The 19,801-nt window shown below is 42.1% G+C and overlaps 1 protein-coding gene across 1 annotated transcript in view; it reads right to left on the bottom strand.

Moving 5' to 3' along the window:
* The window catches only part of MED13L (mediator complex subunit 13L), a 388,191-nt gene that overhangs the window by 85,720 nt on the left and 282,670 nt on the right, over positions 1–19,801 (bottom strand). The gene's annotated exons all lie outside the window — the stretch shown is intronic.

Genomic DNA, 19,801 nt, shown 5'->3' on the forward strand with positions numbered 1-19,801 from the left:
TTGCTTTGCATTACATTACATCTAATCGTTTGCTTAAATGTTGCTAATTGTAACACCACACTTCTTAAATAAACAAAAACCAGCCAAACAACAACAAAAAACCCCATACAATTTGTATTGTTCAGATAAATTATTGCAGGACTACAGTGGCAAGGCATTCTTTAATAGTTGTTGGCTTTGGCACTAAGCCAGCCACAACATAACTACCTTCAGCTAAGGAAATAACACTGACAACTGTAACAATTTCACTTCACAGTTTAAGTCAACTAACTGCAACATTGCAGTAAACTCTTTTTGAATAGTTGAACAGATAGTTTGGAACAGGATGTTGTTTAATCTTCTTAAATCTCTAAGTCATTCTGCATTTTTTGTAAAACAAGTGTTTGTCCTTAAATAAAAGTTAGGCTACTGTTTAAAGGTTCTACAACTGATACTATAAAAAAGAGAAAAGTTCACTCTAGAAAATCTGGGGGCAGGTTATTTTAAAAAGCATCAAAATGGAAGGTGGCTAAACTTTTATTCAATCTCCTCAGCATTGCACACCCTGTGTTTAGTAGCACTTTGTATCATTCAGCAATGGGAACTAGCAAATTTTACTTGATTTCTTTATGGCAACAGAAAAGACATTTTAAGTTTACTGCTCTACCACTTGCACAGTAGATTTAAACTAGCCACTAAATTTTTACAGCAAGCTGTAAGGGGGAAAGGAAATGGGTCATAGATTCATGGTATTTCTATTCAGCTACTCTGCTCTGGGGGGGGGGGGGGAGGAGAAGAGAAAACCCCAAAACAAAACAAAACCCTCTGCTCATATAACAAATAAAATCATAAACAGAACCCAAAACATTTAATCAAAAATAATATTAGTCTCTGGACAAAGGATGATGCCCTTTTATATTCATAAGGCTTTAATTGCAAAATGATGAAAAGTCTGGTCTAAGATCAAGTGGAAATAGTCTCTGCAAAGAGTTCAGCAGGCCAGATTTTCTAAAGCAGATAGAAAAGCTATTTGTGAAGAAATCATTTTGAACTCTGGTCTGTAGGATAGTGCACAGGAATCCTTCTGATTCTACAAGCTTCCTACAGTTTTGACTGTGAAAGTCCTTCTTGCCTTCCACTGAAGTGAAAGAAAAATAGCCATCTGGGACCACATATTGACTCTTTCAAGCCTCTTGCAAAGCAGTCAGGCATGAACAAGTCATATTCATTCTTACACAACATTCACAACCTTCTATAAACATTGTCAGCATAAGAAATAGACAAAATGGGAATTTAGGAAGATAAAGATGCATATGTTTCCACAGTGGAGAAAATATAGTACATTGCACCTTTTGTCATCAGTGAACCAGATGACATCAAAATAAACTAAGCATTAACATCAACAGACTAAATAAGCATAACTTCAGATAACTCAAAGAAATAGCATATGGAACATGAATTACAGGGAGAGTGAAAATATAGGAAGGATTCCATTTCATGTTTCTGGAAACGTAACATTCTAAGATAACTAGCCTATTATTCATAAATTGTACCCTAGTAGACAGTTACAAGCTAGATTAGTGAAATCAGGATCATTTTTAGCACTAGATCCAAGTAAATCTGCCTGAGATATGTAGGCAAGATTAAAATGGAAAATCTTGCTTAGTCATGATTTGGTTCTCTGTAGCCAGTCTTGACCGGAGCTAATGAATTCCTAAAGGCAGAACTCTTCCTCTGCTGAGCAAATGTGTCCAGGGAAAGTAACGTTTATCCATCTGTGTACAGTATCAGGCTTCTCCCCTTTTACTGTTCCTAAGTCCTACTCCAGGGGGCTGTATTGCAATACTTTGCAAGAGAAAAAACAGTTACATAAAGTGAATGTTCCCTCTGGCAACAGACTCACTGTTTTAAGCACAGCTTTTAAAGACCAAAAACAATAAAGATCAAGGTTTGGGGACTCTACACACTCTTGGTAAGCTTCTGGCAGATTTTGTATAAAATATTTACTTTGGTAACAAACATGAGTTTTATTTCAAGAACACAGTGTCAGTGCACAGAGTGATGTGTTCTTTTTAGGAATGCATATCCCATATACTGACATTCTTGTCTTCAGTACAGTTTCATATAATTCGTTAAATACCAAGCTGCAGAAATCAGTCCTGCTACAAAGCGTAAGACAGATCTACAAATAAAATACAATGGGAAGGGGAAGAAATTAACATGCTGAAAAAGTCAGCTTTCAGGAACAGATATAAGACTTTCATTTATTTATTTTTGTAATAATTTACAACCTACATCTCCACATACTGATAAAAGCAAAGGTCTTCATAGAGTACTCTAACTGCAGACCACATATTTAGGGCTAGTCTGTAATGAACAAGAAATAAGATTGCAAGAAACTTTCTTGTCTGTATTTTACATAACAAATCTTCAGTAGAACTTTATCAACATCCAGTTTTCTTAATGCTGACTAACAGTCCCAGTTATACTCTCTCTAAACTACAAAGAATATTTTTCATACAATTCTTGTAGTTATGTATATGAGACATTCCCCTGTAAGAAACTAAACAAGTACAACAGAACACACATAGGACTAAACTTACCAAAGTGCTCAGCATCCTCTGTCAGGGCCAGATTTTCAGAAGAGCTCAGCACACTGAGCTTTTTAAAATATCTGGTCCCAGTTGTGGATAATGAACCCTTGAAAATCTAGGCCACACCGTAAATTTATTTTTTATGTTATCTTACTTTTTCTGTATTTTTTGTGTCTCTCCGACATTCTTCAGGATGCCAGAAACCACCATGCATGTGAAATAGTCTTCCAGCTACTCCCCTAGTCATTCTGAGAAGGCTACAAGCCTGATACTTCACTACATTGTGTTATCACCAAATGATGGTGAGTGTGAATGCATGCTGACTGAACAAGCAAAAAGTACTAGTTGCTGCCTGTGGAATGTAAGGGGTATACAACTTCTGCCCTAAATGGAGTTGTCTGTGAAGAAAAAGTGGTTACCTACCTTTTGTAACTTTGTTCTTCAAGATGTGTTGCTCATGTCGATCCATTTTGGACATTTCATCCACCCGCTCGAGACCCTTGAGGAACCGGGCAGTCACGTCCTGGGTGAAAACCGACCTACCCTCGAGTGGAGGATGGAAGGCCGAGATAGTGGCCAAGTGGACCTTGATAGATGAAAGGGACAGGCCTTGGAGTTTGAGATGCAGACGGTAGTCCAGGATTAACTGCACCGAGGCCCACTCGGGCCGAATGCCTTTATCCGAGGTCCAGCAAGCGAACCGTTTCCATTTGACCGGGTAGGTCACTCTGGTGGCGGGCTTTCTGCTGCCCAATAGGACCTGTTGGACACCGGCTGAGCACTCCTGCTCCTCCATATTTAACCATGCAGCAGCCAAGCCATCAGGTGCAGCACTGCCCTGTTTGGATGCAGAAGACTGCTGTGGTTTTGGTACAGCAGGTCTGGCCTGTGCAGTAGCCATAATGGAGCAGCCATTAAGAGGCCCAGAAGCATACCGAATCAGTGCTGGCGCAGCCAAGCCAGTGCTATGAGGATCACCTTTGCCTTGTCCTGCTTGATTTTCATGAGGACCCTGTGAATTAATGGCACTGGGGGAAAGGCATACAACAGAGCCCCTGAACATGGGAGTAGGAAAGCGTCCGACAGGGAGCCTCTGTCTATCCCCAAATCAAGCAGAAAATGTGGCATTTCCTGTTCTGCCTGGACACGAACAGATCCACTTAGGTAGTCCCCCACCTCTGGAAGATGATGCTGACCACTTCCAGATGGAGGGAACACTCATGGCGAGATGAGAAGTTCCTGCTGAGGCAATCTGCCAAAGCGTTCCTGGCCCCGGGGAGATGTACGGCTATGAGATAGATGCCGGGTTGTACACAGAAGTCCCAAAGCCTGAGAACTTCTTGGCAAAGGGCAGACTATCTGGCTTCCACCTTGCTTGTTGATCTAGAATATAGCTGCTGTATTGTCTGTCAGGACCTGGACCACCCTGGTTTTTATGTGAGGTAGGAAGACTTGGCAGGCCAGGCGAACCAGTTTTAGCTCCCTGACGTTGATGTGTAGGGAGCAATTGTAACTCAAATCAACGGCCTTGCATGCTGAGATCGCCCAGGTCCGAAGCATCAGAGATGAAGGTCAACAATGGGGATGGAGCCACGAAGGAAACTCCCTCCAACACTGATGCAGGATTCTGCAACCAGGTGAGTGACGACAGTACATGGTCTGGGACCTTAACCACACGGTCCATCCTGTGTCTGTTGGGGATGTAGACCGACACCAGCCACGCCTGCAGGGGTCCGAGACGGAGCCACAGGTGTCGGACCACGTAAGTGCAGGCTGCCATATGGCCCAACAATCGCAGGCACATGTGAGTGGTGATGAGAGGGTGGGCTTGCATGCACGAGATGAGGTCTGCCATGGCTTGGAACCAAGCCTCAGGAAGGAAGGCTCTGGCCTGAGTAGAATCGAGGACTGCTCCAATTAACTCTACGTGTTGCACTGGACTTAAGGTTGACTTTTTCTCATTTATTAACAGCCCCAGGTCATGACAGGTGGAACAAACCAGATCAAGATGCTGCCACACCTGATCCCAGGACCAACCCTTTATTAGCCAGTCGTCGAGGTAGGGGTAAATTTGAACACCCTGGCACCTCAGATAAGCAGCCACTGGTGCTATGCACTTCGTGAACACTCTCGGGGCTGATGAGAGACCGAATGGCCATGCTGTGAATTTGAAATGGCGCTGGCCCAGCGTAAAATGAAGGACGTGCCAGTGCCCCAGGACAATGGAAATGTGGAAATATACGTCCTTCAAGTTAAGGGCAGTGTACCAGTCTCCTGGATCCAGGGAGGGGATGATGGAGGTCAGGAAGACACTGCGAAACTTCAACTTTTTGAGAGACCTGTTGAGACAACGCAGGTCCGAGATGAATTTGAGGCCCCCTTTTGCTTTTGAGATCAGGAAGGAGCGGGAGTAGAACCCCTTTCCTTTCATGTCTCGAGGGACCTCCTCCACTGCCCCCAGGAGCAGGAGGTTCTCAACCTCTTGGAAGAGGAGTTGCTCGTGAGAAGGATCCCTGACCGGAGACCGCGAATGCAGTGCAGGGGTCCTAGGCCGTGGGGACGGGGATCTACGCCTGCGGTCCGGGGACCAAGGGTGCTCCAGTGCACTATGGGGCAGTCCCATGACCAGCTTGCACTTAGGCATTGGAGCCTTAGTCAAGTCCGGCGCCTGGTGCGGTGTCTGCAGTGCCAGTCGGACTGCTTCTTCTTTAGCCACCAGGACTCCTTCGGGCAACGAGGGCTCTAGAAGAAGCCGGGTCCCCTGCCACTCACGGGAGTTGGAGGCAGATCCCTGGCTGGGCTGGGGGGGGTCCAACCTTAGCGGTACCCCTGTGAAGCCCTGGGGTGGACACATGGCCTGACATAGGTCCTTTGCCCAAGGTCCCTCTCCCTTTCAGTGCCGGGCGGAGCCTGGTGCCAGCAATGCACTCCGCACTGGTGCGAAGGTGCTCAGCGTGGGATCCGAGCGGGAGGGCTCTGATGCAGGAAGAAGCGCAGCCTCCATGAGGAGGGCCCTCAAGCGGATATCTCATTCCTTTTGGGTTCTAGGGTGAAAGTTCTTACAGATTCTGCACTCGTCTTTCCTATGGGACTCCCCCAGACACTTCAGACAACTGTCATGGGGGTCAATAACAGGCATTGGCCTGTTGCATGATGAGCATGGTTTGAACCCTGCTCCGAGGTGAAGTCCCAGTCAGGACTCTAACTACCAAACTACCGACACTTATCTTAAAGGCTGAGTACCTAACTATATAGAAAAAAGACAATGGGCTGTTGAAGAACTGCTAATGCTCTTATGATTGTAAGACAAGGTGCTCCTACCAACAGTCATGGGCAGTAAGAAGGAACTGAGAGGGCGTAAGGTCGGCAGCATCTATATACAAGCACATGGGCACAGCACTCAAGGGGGTGCCACAGCCGACCCTACAGATACTGCTAAGGCAAAAATCTCTGATAACTGTGCACATGCACACACCTAGAATGGAACTGACATAAGCAAGCACTTGAAGAAGATATGCAGTTTGGGACATTAAATCTATTTACTGTATGTGACAGATGATAAATTGATACATATACACAAAATAAATTGATGATTTATGTCTAATGTGAGTTATAAGTCTACTGCACTCTTCCACAGACTTATGATGACATCTTGATGAGAAGGGAAAGTTTTCTAAGTATTTGGGGATGTCATCAAAAGCCCAATATGCATGTGTGCTGCATATGGGCTTATTTTATATTCGAAGATCTTTCTTTCATATAAAAAATATGCACGCACACACACACCATTTCTAGCTGCTAGGTAGTGAAAATGCAAAGTCGTCTTATGATGTCATTATAGGGATATATTTCACTAGAGTATTTTTCATCTCAGTTTAATCTTTTAAAACCAACAGGACTGCTGTTTATAAATTAAATTAGTTCAGTTGTATGATGAATGTCTCATGTCACATTGTACTCCTCCCCTCAATAAAGAGAAAGTGTGCTGAAATCAAATAGAGCGTAAGAGAAACCTAAAACTTATCTCCACGTTCTCCTTTGTTTCTTTCTTTATTAAGACAATCTTACAAAACATTATGCAGGCAGTACATTTCCTATATGATTTTAATTAGATAGTTCTTCTTGTGGTATATAATATAAAAGAAGAAGCACCACAGGAAAACCTCAAAGACGATACATGTATCTTTGTAGTCTATCTACACTGCACGTGACCCTAACCACATTTTCATAGTTACCTGTGTGGTATCCTTTCCTTTCTTTATGGAGAATATATGGTTGATCTCAGTTATGACAAATATCTTCATGAGCGGGGTTGAATAGGAGGTCATTTATAACGTAAGTTATTCTGTCTGTTCTCATTAGCAAAGATTAATTTAGTAAAATTTGGGCCTACAAGAATTAGATATTATTGTTCAATCTAAAATGTATCAACTATTTATCTATATAAATATTTTTTCTTCCCTTGGTACTGAAGGACTGAAGCTGCTTTTGGACTCAATACTGCAAAGTGCTGAGCACTGTGGCCTTGATCCAGAAGAACATTTAAACACATACTTAACTTTAATTACATGAGTATTCCTATTAATTTCACTGTGATTACTCATGAGCTTAAAGTTATGCATTCACCTTGCTGGCTCAGGGTGAGAGTGTTCTGCACCTAGCTGAATCTAACCCTTCAAGAATGGCTATTACAAGGGCTCGGAAACAGTGAATGAAATAATAAAAGGTACTAACATGATTAAATTTTTATTGCATAAGTGAAAGACTTCCATTAATGAGGGTCCAGGAAAAGAACAAACATTACTGTCTCACCAAATACACAGACATTTTTATTTTGGGTTCTGTCACATCCTTCCTTTTCTACATGTCATGCTTCAGATAGTTTATTTTGACTCTACCCTTGAAAAATTATTTGGAGTCCTGCTTTTAAATATATTATAAACAGAAAATCCTAAAAAGAAGCACCAAAGACATTTTAAACCTTTGTAATGTGATGAAAATGTTTATGTTCTTTTCTTAGATGCTATATATTCTTGACATGTACATGGAATGCTTTTCACAGAACGAGAGTATGCCCCAATTAATGGCTTTTGTAATTGATCAAATGCCTCAGCTTCATTTTGATGTTTAATCACCCACAGAAGACAATCACTGCCATATAGGTGCTTCCACCATGCTCTTTATTACCTTAAATAGCCTGTGAGCTATTTAACAAACAAATCTATCTAAATTTTTAAAGTGCCTCTTTGTGTAATATCAAAGACTTTGGGAGTGCCATGAACTTTAATCAAAAAGTAACTACTAGCAATGCATGTTAAAGTAGGAAAAAATATTACAAGGAAATATCTCCACATATATTGAGTGAATATGTGTTTAAGATGATGAATCTGAAAACATGTTTAGAGTTAAATATGCACTATAAATTGGGAATTTTGTATATTTTGGGGGGTTGGTTTCTCTTCTTTTTGTTACATATGTTAAGCTAAGTCTACACTACAGACTTCTGCCAGCATAGTGCTGGCCAAGGGTGTGAAGGGGTATGATCCCTGATGGGGCTTTTGCTAGCACAGCTATGACTTAGTTTAAGTGCAGTTACTCTGGCAAAACTGTACTTCTGCTGGTATTGCTTATTTTGCTCGGTGGGTCTGGAATAATATATACCAGCAAAAGCGCAGTTTTGCCAGTATAAATTGTGCTCACATTAGGAGCACTTTACCAATATAGTACACTGGTATACCTATACCAACAAAGCACTCCTACAGTAGACATAGCCTTAATTTGCTAGAACTACTCAAATACCTGATGGAAGCTGTGTTATCCTGCATTCAAACTTAAAAGAGGCTATTTTCCCAGAATTACGCTAAGTGAAAAAAGCTATCAAAGGATTACATTTCAAAGCCAAGCTCTGAATGCATGTGCCAAATGTCAGTCTGTGTGCAATCAAAGCCAAGTTTTGTTCACTATCACACCCAACTATTTTATAACCCTTAACTCTAGAAGGAGATTCCTAGATATCAAGGCTTTGGTTACAACTTTGATATTCCCAAACTGGATTTCTAAAGAATGCAATTTTTAAAAAGAATAGTTGTGCTTCAGTAATCACCTCCAATATTAAGAGATCTTCATGTATCTATACTAAGAATGTTTTATAACACCAGTAAAATGTGAGGCATCTTTAAAGTAGCTAAATTCATTTTGTGGTGCAAGAAGAAACAGACTGTTTTTATTATTGCAGAAATTGCAAACACTAAAATATATTAATCCATTTCTCTCAAGTATCTGATAAATAATGAGGATCAATCCCAACATCAAGCATGACTTATGGTGGTGAAAAACAATCATGTAATGTGACAGAAAACAGAAGAGTTAATAAAAATGTTTAATTCAAGACTATCTCCGTAACAGCTCATCACAAAAGACTGAGGCTCTAATCCTGTGAACACTTATGCATGTGCTTAAACTTTACATACATACAATTTTGACATCAATGGAACTATTTACATGTATAAAAGTAAGCATGTGTGTTAGTGTTTGCAGGATCAGGGCCTTCTTTGGTAGTTTTATAGTGAATACATGTTTTAAAATGTGCTATCATTTAGTTGTTAGACCTAAAAGCCATCATGCTACAACTCAACAAGAAACTACTGCAATGATTTCTGAGACATTTTATTAAGATATGCTTAAGTTTTTTTTCTACTAATTCAATATTTTCTTCTTAGAGTGATGTTCCATAAGTCATATCAGAGGAGTCATATTTTTATTCATTTGAAGATTACTTGTTAGAAAGCACTTTAATTTTTGCAAAGCACTTGCAGCTGCACACGATGGTGTTTCTAAGCTACTTGTTGTGGTGGTTTATTTGTTTTCTTCTATTCGGGTTTTTTTTTGGGGGGGGGGGGGGAACCTTGTAATACCCTACTTAAATCAACAGTAAATTAAAAAACTCCAAAGTGGTGAAGAATAAAGAACGAGATTGGAGGTTACTTTGGAAAATGTATTGGACCTCTTGAGGTTTTGCCTCTGTAAATGTTTCTCCTGAGCTTATAGTGATTTGCAAGTAAGGAACATTAGATCAATGCTTTCTCTTCTGATCACAGAGTTTGAATTAACCAGGAGGAAGCAGTGGTGAGAGAAGTTCTCTGGTCTGGACGAGCCTCTGAAACCACATTGGAGAAAAAGACTTGTAAATCTGGAAACAAGGTACATCTCTACCCCAATATAACGCTGTCCTCGGGAGCCAAAAAATCTTACCGCGTTATAGGTGAAACCGCGTTACATCGAACTTGCTTTGATCCGCCAGAGTGCGCAACCCCACCCCCCCGGAGCGCTGCTTTACTGCGTTGTATCCGAATTCGTGTTATATCGGGGTAGAGGTGTACTATAAAAAGTGGAGAAAAAAGGCACTGACTGAAGCTGCTTACCCAAACAAGGAACAAATCAAGCAGTACCCCAGACGTTATTATTTCTCTTTTTGTGTCATCTACGCTAACTATACCAACAAAACTCTCACCCTAGGTCTATATCGTTTTTGTGGAGATCATTCCTTCAGCAGAGCTCACTTTCTTCCCAACAAGCCACAAACTCACTTCTTCTCCTTCTCTTTTTCTCTTCAGTTTATGAATGTTCATAAATCTCAGGGTTCTCATGTATACAAAAGACATTTTATTTCATGTATGCTGTATCAGCCATACACCAATATGAAACTGTTTGCATTCCATATCAATTTAATTTCTTTCCTCTGCAAAATCTACTACTAATTGTGCCAAATGTAATAGTACCTTGTGTAACATTGAACTGGAACTACCGACTACTTCATTTTGTCTTATTTCAGCCTGGGTGGGCAGGATTCAAACCAATATGTACAGGTGATACAGTATGTGTCACTTCTGAAGTATGAAAAATACCCAAAACTATACATACACACACACACACGTTTGGGTATTTCTCATACTCATTTCTCATGCAAAGAACTTCATTTTAGAATATGGATGATGCAGTATGCAGTGGGGGAAAGCATTACCAACATTGTGCTGCTATCTTATTTATCTTAGGTACTTATCTGCACCCCCACTACCGTAGTATCTGAATGCCTCACAATCTTTAATATATTTATCCTCCCAGCACTGCTGTGAGGTAGGGCAGTGCTGTTATGCTCATTTTTCAGATGGGGAACTGAGGTACAGAGAGACTAAGGGCTTGTCTACACTGGCACTTTACAGCGCTGCACCTTTCACGCTCAGGGGTGTGAAAAAGCGCCACTGTAGACAGTGCACCAGCGCTGTGCTCCCAGCGCTGGTAGCTACACCCCTCGTGGAGGTGGGTTTTTTGGAGAGCTGGGAGAGCTCTCTACCAGCGCTCTGCCGCGACTACACAAGCTGTGGCAGTGCTTTAACGTTGCCAGTGTAGACTAGCGCTAAGTGATTTGCCCAAAGTCACACAGGAAGTCTAGTATCAGGGGGTAATTTAACCCAGGCCTCCTGAGTCCTGGGCTAGCACCCTAACCACTAAACTATACTTCCTTTTGTTCTGGGGAGAGAACTTCAGCTTCCAGAATTGTCGGTCTAGCCCTTTTCATTATCATTACATTATTTTGTAATACACTAGTTTTATTTTATACAAATCCACAATGCCTTCCGAATTCTGTTGACATTCTCTGAAACCATATGTACATGCATGTACAGAAACACACTATGAATATTAACTAACTCTTGTTTTTTCAATGGTGGGGAAAGTGTTGAGGTAACAGATTCACAATGCAGAAAGTGTTTAGATAACATAGAAAGTGTTTAGATAATGTTATGAACCTATTATCACAACACTTTTTAAGTTGTCACCAACCAACCCCCTTGCCAAAACTAATTTGCCTCTCTCAAGAGATGCTCTCATTTACTGATCCTATCTCTAACACTTTCCTACCATTTTTTTCCACATAAAATGGATGCATGGGAACATCCGGTAGGCAGTAAGGGAGACCAAAGTTTGGGTCCCATGTGTATATTTATCACCCCCTCCCCAAGGTTCACATGGCTAGGACAGCCCTGTTGACAATAGGAAAACCTGTGAGATGGTAGGGGGAATGCCTCATGTTCCTCCCTCTTTAGCGAACGTTTGAGCAGTGTTTTATACTGTAGATTGTGAGTTACATGATTTACTTTCAGTCTTTGCTGTAGGAAAGCTCCCCTACAACATGTGACCTTTAATGTGAACATATTATATACAGCTTTGCATTCTCTACACTGCCTGCCTGTACAAGTTATATCTTGATTTTAGTAAAGCGTTTGATACTGTCCCGCATGACCTTCTCATAAACAAACTAGGGAAATGCAACCTAGATGGAGCTACTATAAGGTGGGTGCAAAACTGGTTGGAAAACCGTTCCTAGAGAGTAGTTATCAGTGGTTCACAGTCGTGCTGGAAGGGCATAACGAGTGGGGTCCCACAGGGATCAGTTCTGGGTCCGGTTCTGTTCAATATCTTCATCAATGATTTAGATAATGGCATAAAGAATACACTTATAAAGTTTCCGGACGATACCAAGCTGGGAGGAGTTGCAAGTGCTTTGCAGGATAGGATTAAAATTCAAAATGATCTGGACAAACTGGAGAAATGGTTTGAAGTAAATAGGATGAAATTCAATAAGGACAAATGCAAAATACTCCACTTAGGAAGGAACAATGAGTTGCACACATACAAAATGAGAAATGACGACCTAGGAAGGAGTATTGTGGAAAGGGATCTGGGGGTCATAGTGGACCAAAAGCTAAATATGAGTCAACAGGGTAACACTGTTGCAAAAAAAAGCGAACATAAATCTGGGATGTATTAGCAGGAGTGTTGAAAGCAAGACACAAGAAGTAATTCTTCCGCTCTACACTATGCTGATTAGGCCTCAACTAGAGTATTGTGTCCAGTTCTGGGCACCACATTTCAGGAAGGATGTGGCCAAATTGGAGAGAGTCCAGAAAAGAGCAACAAAAATGATTAAAGGTCTAGAAAACATGACCTATGAGGGAAGATTGAAAAAACTGGGTTTGTTAAATCTGGAAAAGAGAAGACTGAGAGGGGATATAACAGTTTTCAAGTATGTAAAAGGTTGTTAGAAGGAGGAGGAAGAAAAATTGTTTTTCTTAACCTCTGAGGATAGGACAAGAAGCAATGGGCTTAATTTGCAGCAAGGGCGGTTTAGGTTGGACATTAGGAAAAACTTCCTAACTGTCAGGGTGGTTAAGCACTGGAATAAATTGCCTAGGGAGGTTGTGTAATCTCCATCATTGGAGATTTTTAAGAGTAGGCTAGACAAACATCTGTCAGGAATGGTCTAGATCAGTGCTTCTCAAAGCCGGTCCGCCGCTTGTTCAGGGAAAGCCCCTGGCGGTCTGGGCTGGTTTGTTTATCTGCCGCGTCAGCAGGTTCAGCCGATCGTGGCTCCCACTGGCCGCGGTTCGCCGCTCCAAGCCAATGGGGGCCGCAGGAAGGGCGGCCAGCACATCCCTCGGCCCGCGCCGCTTCCTGCTGCCCCCACTGGCCTGGAGCGGCAAACCGCAGCCAGTGGGAGCCGCGATTGGCCGAACCTGCGGACGCGGCAGGTAAACAAACCAGCCCGGACCGCCAGGGGCTTTCCCTGAACAAGCGGTGGCCCGATTTTGAGAAGGACTGATCTAGATCATTAGTCCTGCCATGAGTGCAGGGGACTGGACTAAATGACCTCTTGAGGTCCCTTCCAGTTCTATGATTCTATGAAATTTAAGCTGGTCCTATTGGTTTTAAAAGTCCTTAATTGAGATGGATCTAATTATCACCAGAGACAACCTCACTGAGCCTTATCACAGTTTCTTACAGCGTGACACTATTCATATTTTAGGTGTGGGGGTTCCACCTTTGTGCCTGAAGGCAGCAGGTGACTGAGCTTTTGCTGTGTAGCTCTGAAGTATGCAACTTGTTCCTGCAGGAACATCCATCTCAACTCATTCCTCTCTGCATACTTTTAATAATCTCTTGAGATTATGTCTGAATATTTTGCTTGCTTTTTATTGGGGGGAGGGAAAGAGGGAGTGTTAAACTATTGCTTATTATTACATTTTAATTGGCTGTGCAGCTCCCCAAGTCCCTTGGCACACTGGGAGTCAGCATGTTTACAATTAAAATGGTAACATCATCCACTTTATTCTTTTGCTATGAGGTCATACTTAATTCAGACAAATAAACCTTGTGTAAAGATTTCACCTACTGTAGATCCTCTACATAGTCACACAAATTTTTGATCTTCCACAGTTTTTACAAAATCCACATGTTTATAGAGTAAGGAGATGGAAATGTGTAGATCTGTTATTAGCTTTTCATATGTACACCATGTGGGCTGTCAAAATATACTGTTGCAATCTGAAATTTAAATTCTTGGAACACCAACTGACACTGAGTGTTTGACTGTCTTAGTGATAGTTACTATGGAAAACATCCTGATAATCTAATGCAGTGATTCTCAACTATTAAACAACATATCATGCTTCAGTGTGTGGTATTTTATACTCCTCCTCCCTAGTTCAGAAACAAACGCTGCTTCCTGCTCCACTGGGTGCCAAGGGCAGCAGGTACTACCAGGGGCCTATGGGGAGTTAGGGGAAGGAAGGAGGAAGACAGAAAACAGAAAGCCTATGGGTGGGGAGGGGTCTGCCTCCCTAAATGAACTGTGCTCCATGGGACTCCATATGCAGTAAAACAGAAAAATGTTACGGAGTTGGGGCTTGGTCTATGTATCTGCAAGCATGCAGATTCAACAGTCAAATATCCTTCCCCTATAACTGTGTGGCAGCACAGCATATATAGGCTACAGCAGCTCTGAGGTTGGCACTTCATGGCCACAGAGGAAGATTCCATTCCATTTAGAACACCTCTATGCAAAGTCCAGCTTTGCAAAGGGGACAGGATTTAGCAGATGGTGCAGAAGTTGATCCTTAATAATGAGTCCCCATGCTGGGCCCCAGTGTAGTACAATAGTCTCCTGTTTCATAATGCATCCTATAACCATCCATATAGCATGGACCACTGCAAACTCTTGTCATCAGAAGAATCTCAAGACCACTCAAAGTTAGAGCACGCAACTGAATGGGAGAAGGCAGGAGCTATTTGGAACAGCTGAGGTCTTTGTCAAAACACGTATATATGCCCCAAATGACCTATCTTTTTAATAGGATGCCAGTTATAAACCAAACTCCAGGGAGTTCAGACAGCACTACTAACTAAACTAGGATTGTATGCAGCTTCCTACTGATGTTTAAGACAATAGCAATGGTTATTTACTGTGGCAAGGCATCTCCTCCGCCTCCCCAGACTTAGCACTTCCCCCTCTGGCAGTGATGAGACCTGGGGTAAATCAGCCCCACTCTGGAGAGTGTTTGTCTTCCCCGTCGGTGTTTACCTCTCAGTATATTAAAGGTAGGCCTTGGGGTATCAGTCCTTCCTCTAAACAGGCACTCAGGTTTGACTGTTTTCCCTGTGGAGAGGAGAGTAGCCTCTCTTCCTGGAGAAGCTTATCTCCCTGCTTCCACTAGCCTTGCAGCAGCTTGTCTCTGCCCCCCTCCCCGCCAGAGGAGCCCTTAGTTGGACTCAGGTGTCCCTAATTGACCTGAGGTAGCCCCTTCTCAGCTTGTTGGAAGAAGAGCCTGTGAGAGTGCACCCCATATTCTTCATAGTGATATTATGAGGATACGATTATGGCATAATTATGAGGCATTTCATACAAGATGGGTCATGTCAAGTGTAACTGGAAAGTTATGATTTACTGAATATGAGTATCCTATTTGTATGCATGTATCCTTTTTGTATCTGAAGTTATAAATATTGACTATATACTGTATTTCACATGTAGGCACACCTGGGTGGCACCCACTAGGCAAAATGCTTCCAATCTAGATAGCCGGTTGTGAAGGGCCTATTCAAGGTAATGGGCCATTAGGGAAAACAACAGGCTTAGGTGAAGCTTATCCTCCACCAGGTGAGCCTTCCTGAGAATGCTCCCGACCGCCTGTAAGTAATGGTTGCTATGCCCATGCACCGTGAGCCCCCTCAGCTGTCCCCCTGCATACCTTGAGCCGGCTGTGCGATCTACATCCGGTTCACTTCTGAACCGTGCCAAGGGCACATCTGTATATGTTCATGCACCATACTCTCCATTTCCTCATCCTTGTATCCCGCCCTGATATTAAGTGGCGGGACTATCGCCATCTCCTGAGGGACCCGGGGGCCAGTCTGTATTCCACCTTAGTCCCATGGCCCGCCGGGGATATTAGTTGGCAGCTCTTTCATGGAGCCATAAGCATGGGCTTGTACCTGGCATGGTTCACCCTATCCTCGACCCCTGTTCCTTTTGCTGCACGAGGGAGACACTGGTGCACGCTTACCTCGAGTGCGCCAGGTTGCAACCCCTTTTCCGGTTCCTCCTGGACCTACTTTTATGGTTCTGGTTGCACTTCTCCCTGCACCTTCTCATCTATGCACACCCCATCCATGGCACCATGAAGTCGTGAGATCTCTTTGTCAACCTCCTCCTAGCGATGGCCAAAATGGCCATCTATAACACCAGGGAGAGGATGTTGGCTGAGGGGGTGCTCTGAGACTATGGGGCATATTTCCATTCCTCAATCCTTTCACGTATTCGGGCAGTTTCTTTGGGCCGTGTCTGCTGGCTCCCTTGACACCTTCGAGGAGCAGTGGGTGCTGTCTGGGGTTTTCTGTTTGGTGTCCCCTTCAGGTTCCCTACTTTTGACCCTTAGACCTTCACACCTGTCCTTATTTTCTCTTTTGTTGTCCCTGGTAATTTTTTGAGTCCCGGGCTCAGTGGCTCCTCCCCTTAGGCTGGGGGAGGAGCCTATAAGCCCACTCAGTTCCCAGAACCCAACAGGGCCATCCGCTTGCAGCCGTCCGGCCTGACTGTCACATTACAGTATATGAATTTTTACGGCAGTGTTTCCAGGAACTCCAAATCACAGTGGCCTCTCCCAGCACACAATGAAGATTGAATAAACACAAAAACAACCAATCAGTCAGACATTTTTGGTGTAGTGGAAAAATTATAGGGTACTAAAAATGGTGATTCTTTTCTCAAATCTGGTTACACTGCTGTTTATTTCTACATCTCAGCTAGTAACAGACTAATCAATTCCAGATATTATTACTTTTTATTTAGTTAATTATCTTGTTCCATCTATGAACTAAAATTTCAGCAATGGGAATCACATCTGACAATGTTTTCTCCCAGAGCAATGGGTCAGGATTATATTTTTGGAATCTCAAAATATTACAATGAGGTAATATCTTTTATTGAACCAACTTCTGTTGGTGAGAGAGACAAGCTTACAAGCCCATACATTATTCAGGATCTGAAGAAGAGCTCTATAAGCTCAAAAGCTTGTCTCTCTTATCAACAGAAGTTGGTCCAATACAAGATATTACCTCAACCACCTTGTCTCCCTAATATCCTGGGACCAACAACATTACAACATCACCACATACAAAATTTTACAATATGAGGCTGGAAGCATTAATGGTTTTTGAATGTGGGTCTTTTTTATTTTTATTACCTCACTTCAGAATAATGCTGATACAGAACTGCAATAAAAATGAAAGATCAGGCAAGTTCATTGTATTCATTATGAATATAAATTCACACTTTAGGATGCTGGATCCTGCCTACGTAATGACCCAAAAACTTATTACTACATTTCACTATGAACACTTATCCTGTGTTACAAGTAGCAGAGTAGTTATCACTGAGGAAAAAAAACCAGAGTGAAGTTTATTGAAAGTATAGTCAGCGTTTAGTCTGTGATTAAAATCAATGTGTTTTTCTCATTGGAAATTCTAAGATCCTTCAAATAAAAATCAGTATTACCCTAATGCAAAGATAGGAACTCATTAATATTTATACCAGTATGTACCAATGACAGTCAATACCACTGTACACCAAGAATTAATATTATAGAATAAACTAGAATACCGTTATAAACATACATTATGTAGCAAGTCCACAGCAGTATAACAAATACATAAAATGGAGAACATATGGATAACCTTGAAAATCACTACTATATTCCCATTCTGAAATCTCTCTCTGTCTAATTCCTGGCCTTTGGATACAGTGTTTGAAATGGACTCCATGGAAGAATGCTCTCAAATGAAAATGCAGTCAAATCAGAGCATACATTTAAAGTGACATTTATATTATTCATGGAACATGGAAGTACTTTTATTTTACAGCTGAGCTGCACATTATGTTTCCAAAAAGAAAAAGCCCTCCCCTTGTACTGGTATCTTAGTGGTTTACGAGATACTACATAGGAACAAATTCACTATGGAATTGTCACGAACAATTTCTCTCCAGAAACCAGCCTTAAAAAATCCTTTTGAATATTAATAAACTAAAAGTCAAGAATAAACCTAACACTGACAGAGACTCACCGACCTACTATTCTATTCTTAAGCCTAGGGCATAAACTAACCTTTTCTTAACAGCTCACTAGCATAAAGTTTAAATTCTATGTCTTCTCAAATTAGGCATTTTGTAATAATTTTATCATGACTCTTACAGCTATCAATTACTGGTTTTGTTTCAGAAATGTGGCCTTTGTACGACTCCTTCAATAGCATGATTGTGTATCGATTCACCTGTGGTCATGAGAACTGGATAGCCAAAGCTTTGAAAAGGTAACTTTATTTAAACAGGTGTTGCCTTCAGCAGTCCCAAAGTAGAAAAAATGCAATTATTTCCTTTCATATATGCATCACACTGTTCCGGGATTAGCAGCTGTCACTTGCTGTGGTTTGGCAGACTACTTTGCTATCCAGAATTTGCCATCATCCTGCCAATAAGCAGTGCCATCTATATTCAGGAGAACTTCTCACTCATCAAAAGAGAAGGATCAATGTTTTCCACATACCCCTCCCCCCCTCCAACTGGGAGTTAATGTCCATTTGGTAAATCATTGTTATTGGGATGCACTGGACAGACAAGAGTATACCCCTTGGGTTCTGTCTAGATGATGAAAAAGGTGCTTTTTTAAAAATCACGTTAAACATGATTTCAAACACCCTTTAACAACTAGTGTAGATACAATTTTACACCATTAAAATCAAGGTGGCTGCTCTTGTTGTAAACTACAAGTAACCTAAGCTATATCACAAAGAGCTAACATAATTTTCAAGATGTTAAATTGTGTACACTCTAGGGGCTTTATTTGATTTACACAAAGGTCCCTTTATACCACACTAACACAGGAAAAGAAGCCTGAAAGCAAAATCAGTCCCCAAGTATTAAAGGGCTGTTTAAAATCATGTCAGCTAATTTATTTTTGTAAAAAGCACCTTTTTCATAGTCTAGATAAATTCACACCAGAACATATGATGATTTTTCCATCAACACCAGAGCAACCTCTGCTCTGAATCTCCACTACAGAGCTCATGATCCAGAAAGTATATAAGAAACAAATTCCGATTGTAGAAATCACCACCAAAAGGAACATAGATTTTTCTAAATATTTCTCTGAAGAGCAATGCAGAATTTCATTTATAGTCAAGAGGTATCAAAGGATTCTCCAAAGAGATCATGATCACAGTCTGATATTGAAAGCTAAGAAGAAAACATACATGTAAGTAGTGGAGCAGCCAATAGATATATAGCCAACAGATAAATAATGCTAACACTCTGCTGTACCAGGCAGGAGAAACTGCGGTTCAGCTTATAGACCTAACTACAAATACTTCAAACTGTCAGGAAGTAAAAGTTCTGTGGAAGCATGCTCAGTCCTGGTTATTTGAGTAAGATGTGCACTTCTCAACACTTTCCTACCTTATGTTCTAAGCAGGGCCGGCTCTGGGATTTTTGCCGCCCAAAGCAAAAACAATTTTGGCCGCCCCCCTCCCCGTTTTTTAATTACCCAACCCCCGGCCCCGCCTCAACTCCGCCCCTTCCCCAAATCCCCAGCCCTGCCTCCTCCCCCCAGGCTCTCAAGCCTAGGAGGGAGGGAGGGGGAGAAGCGGCGCCCGCGCCGCGGCCGCTCGGAGTATCCCCCTCCCTCCCAGGCTCTCAAGCCTGGGAGGGAGGGCGAGTAGCGGCGCGCGAATCAGCTGTTTCGCGCGCCGTGGCGTGCGAGCGGCAGCAGCAGCGGAGGTGAGCTAGGGCGGCCGGGGCACATTTTTAGGGGCGGCATTCTGGCGCCGGCCATGCCGCCCCTAAA

Source organism: Terrapene carolina, unplaced genomic scaffold (genome assembly GCF_002925995.2).
Source record: "Terrapene carolina triunguis isolate 2854851 unplaced genomic scaffold, T_m_triunguis-2.0 Scaffold951, whole genome shotgun sequence".
Lineage (NCBI taxonomy): Eukaryota > Metazoa > Chordata > Testudines > Emydidae > Terrapene > Terrapene triunguis.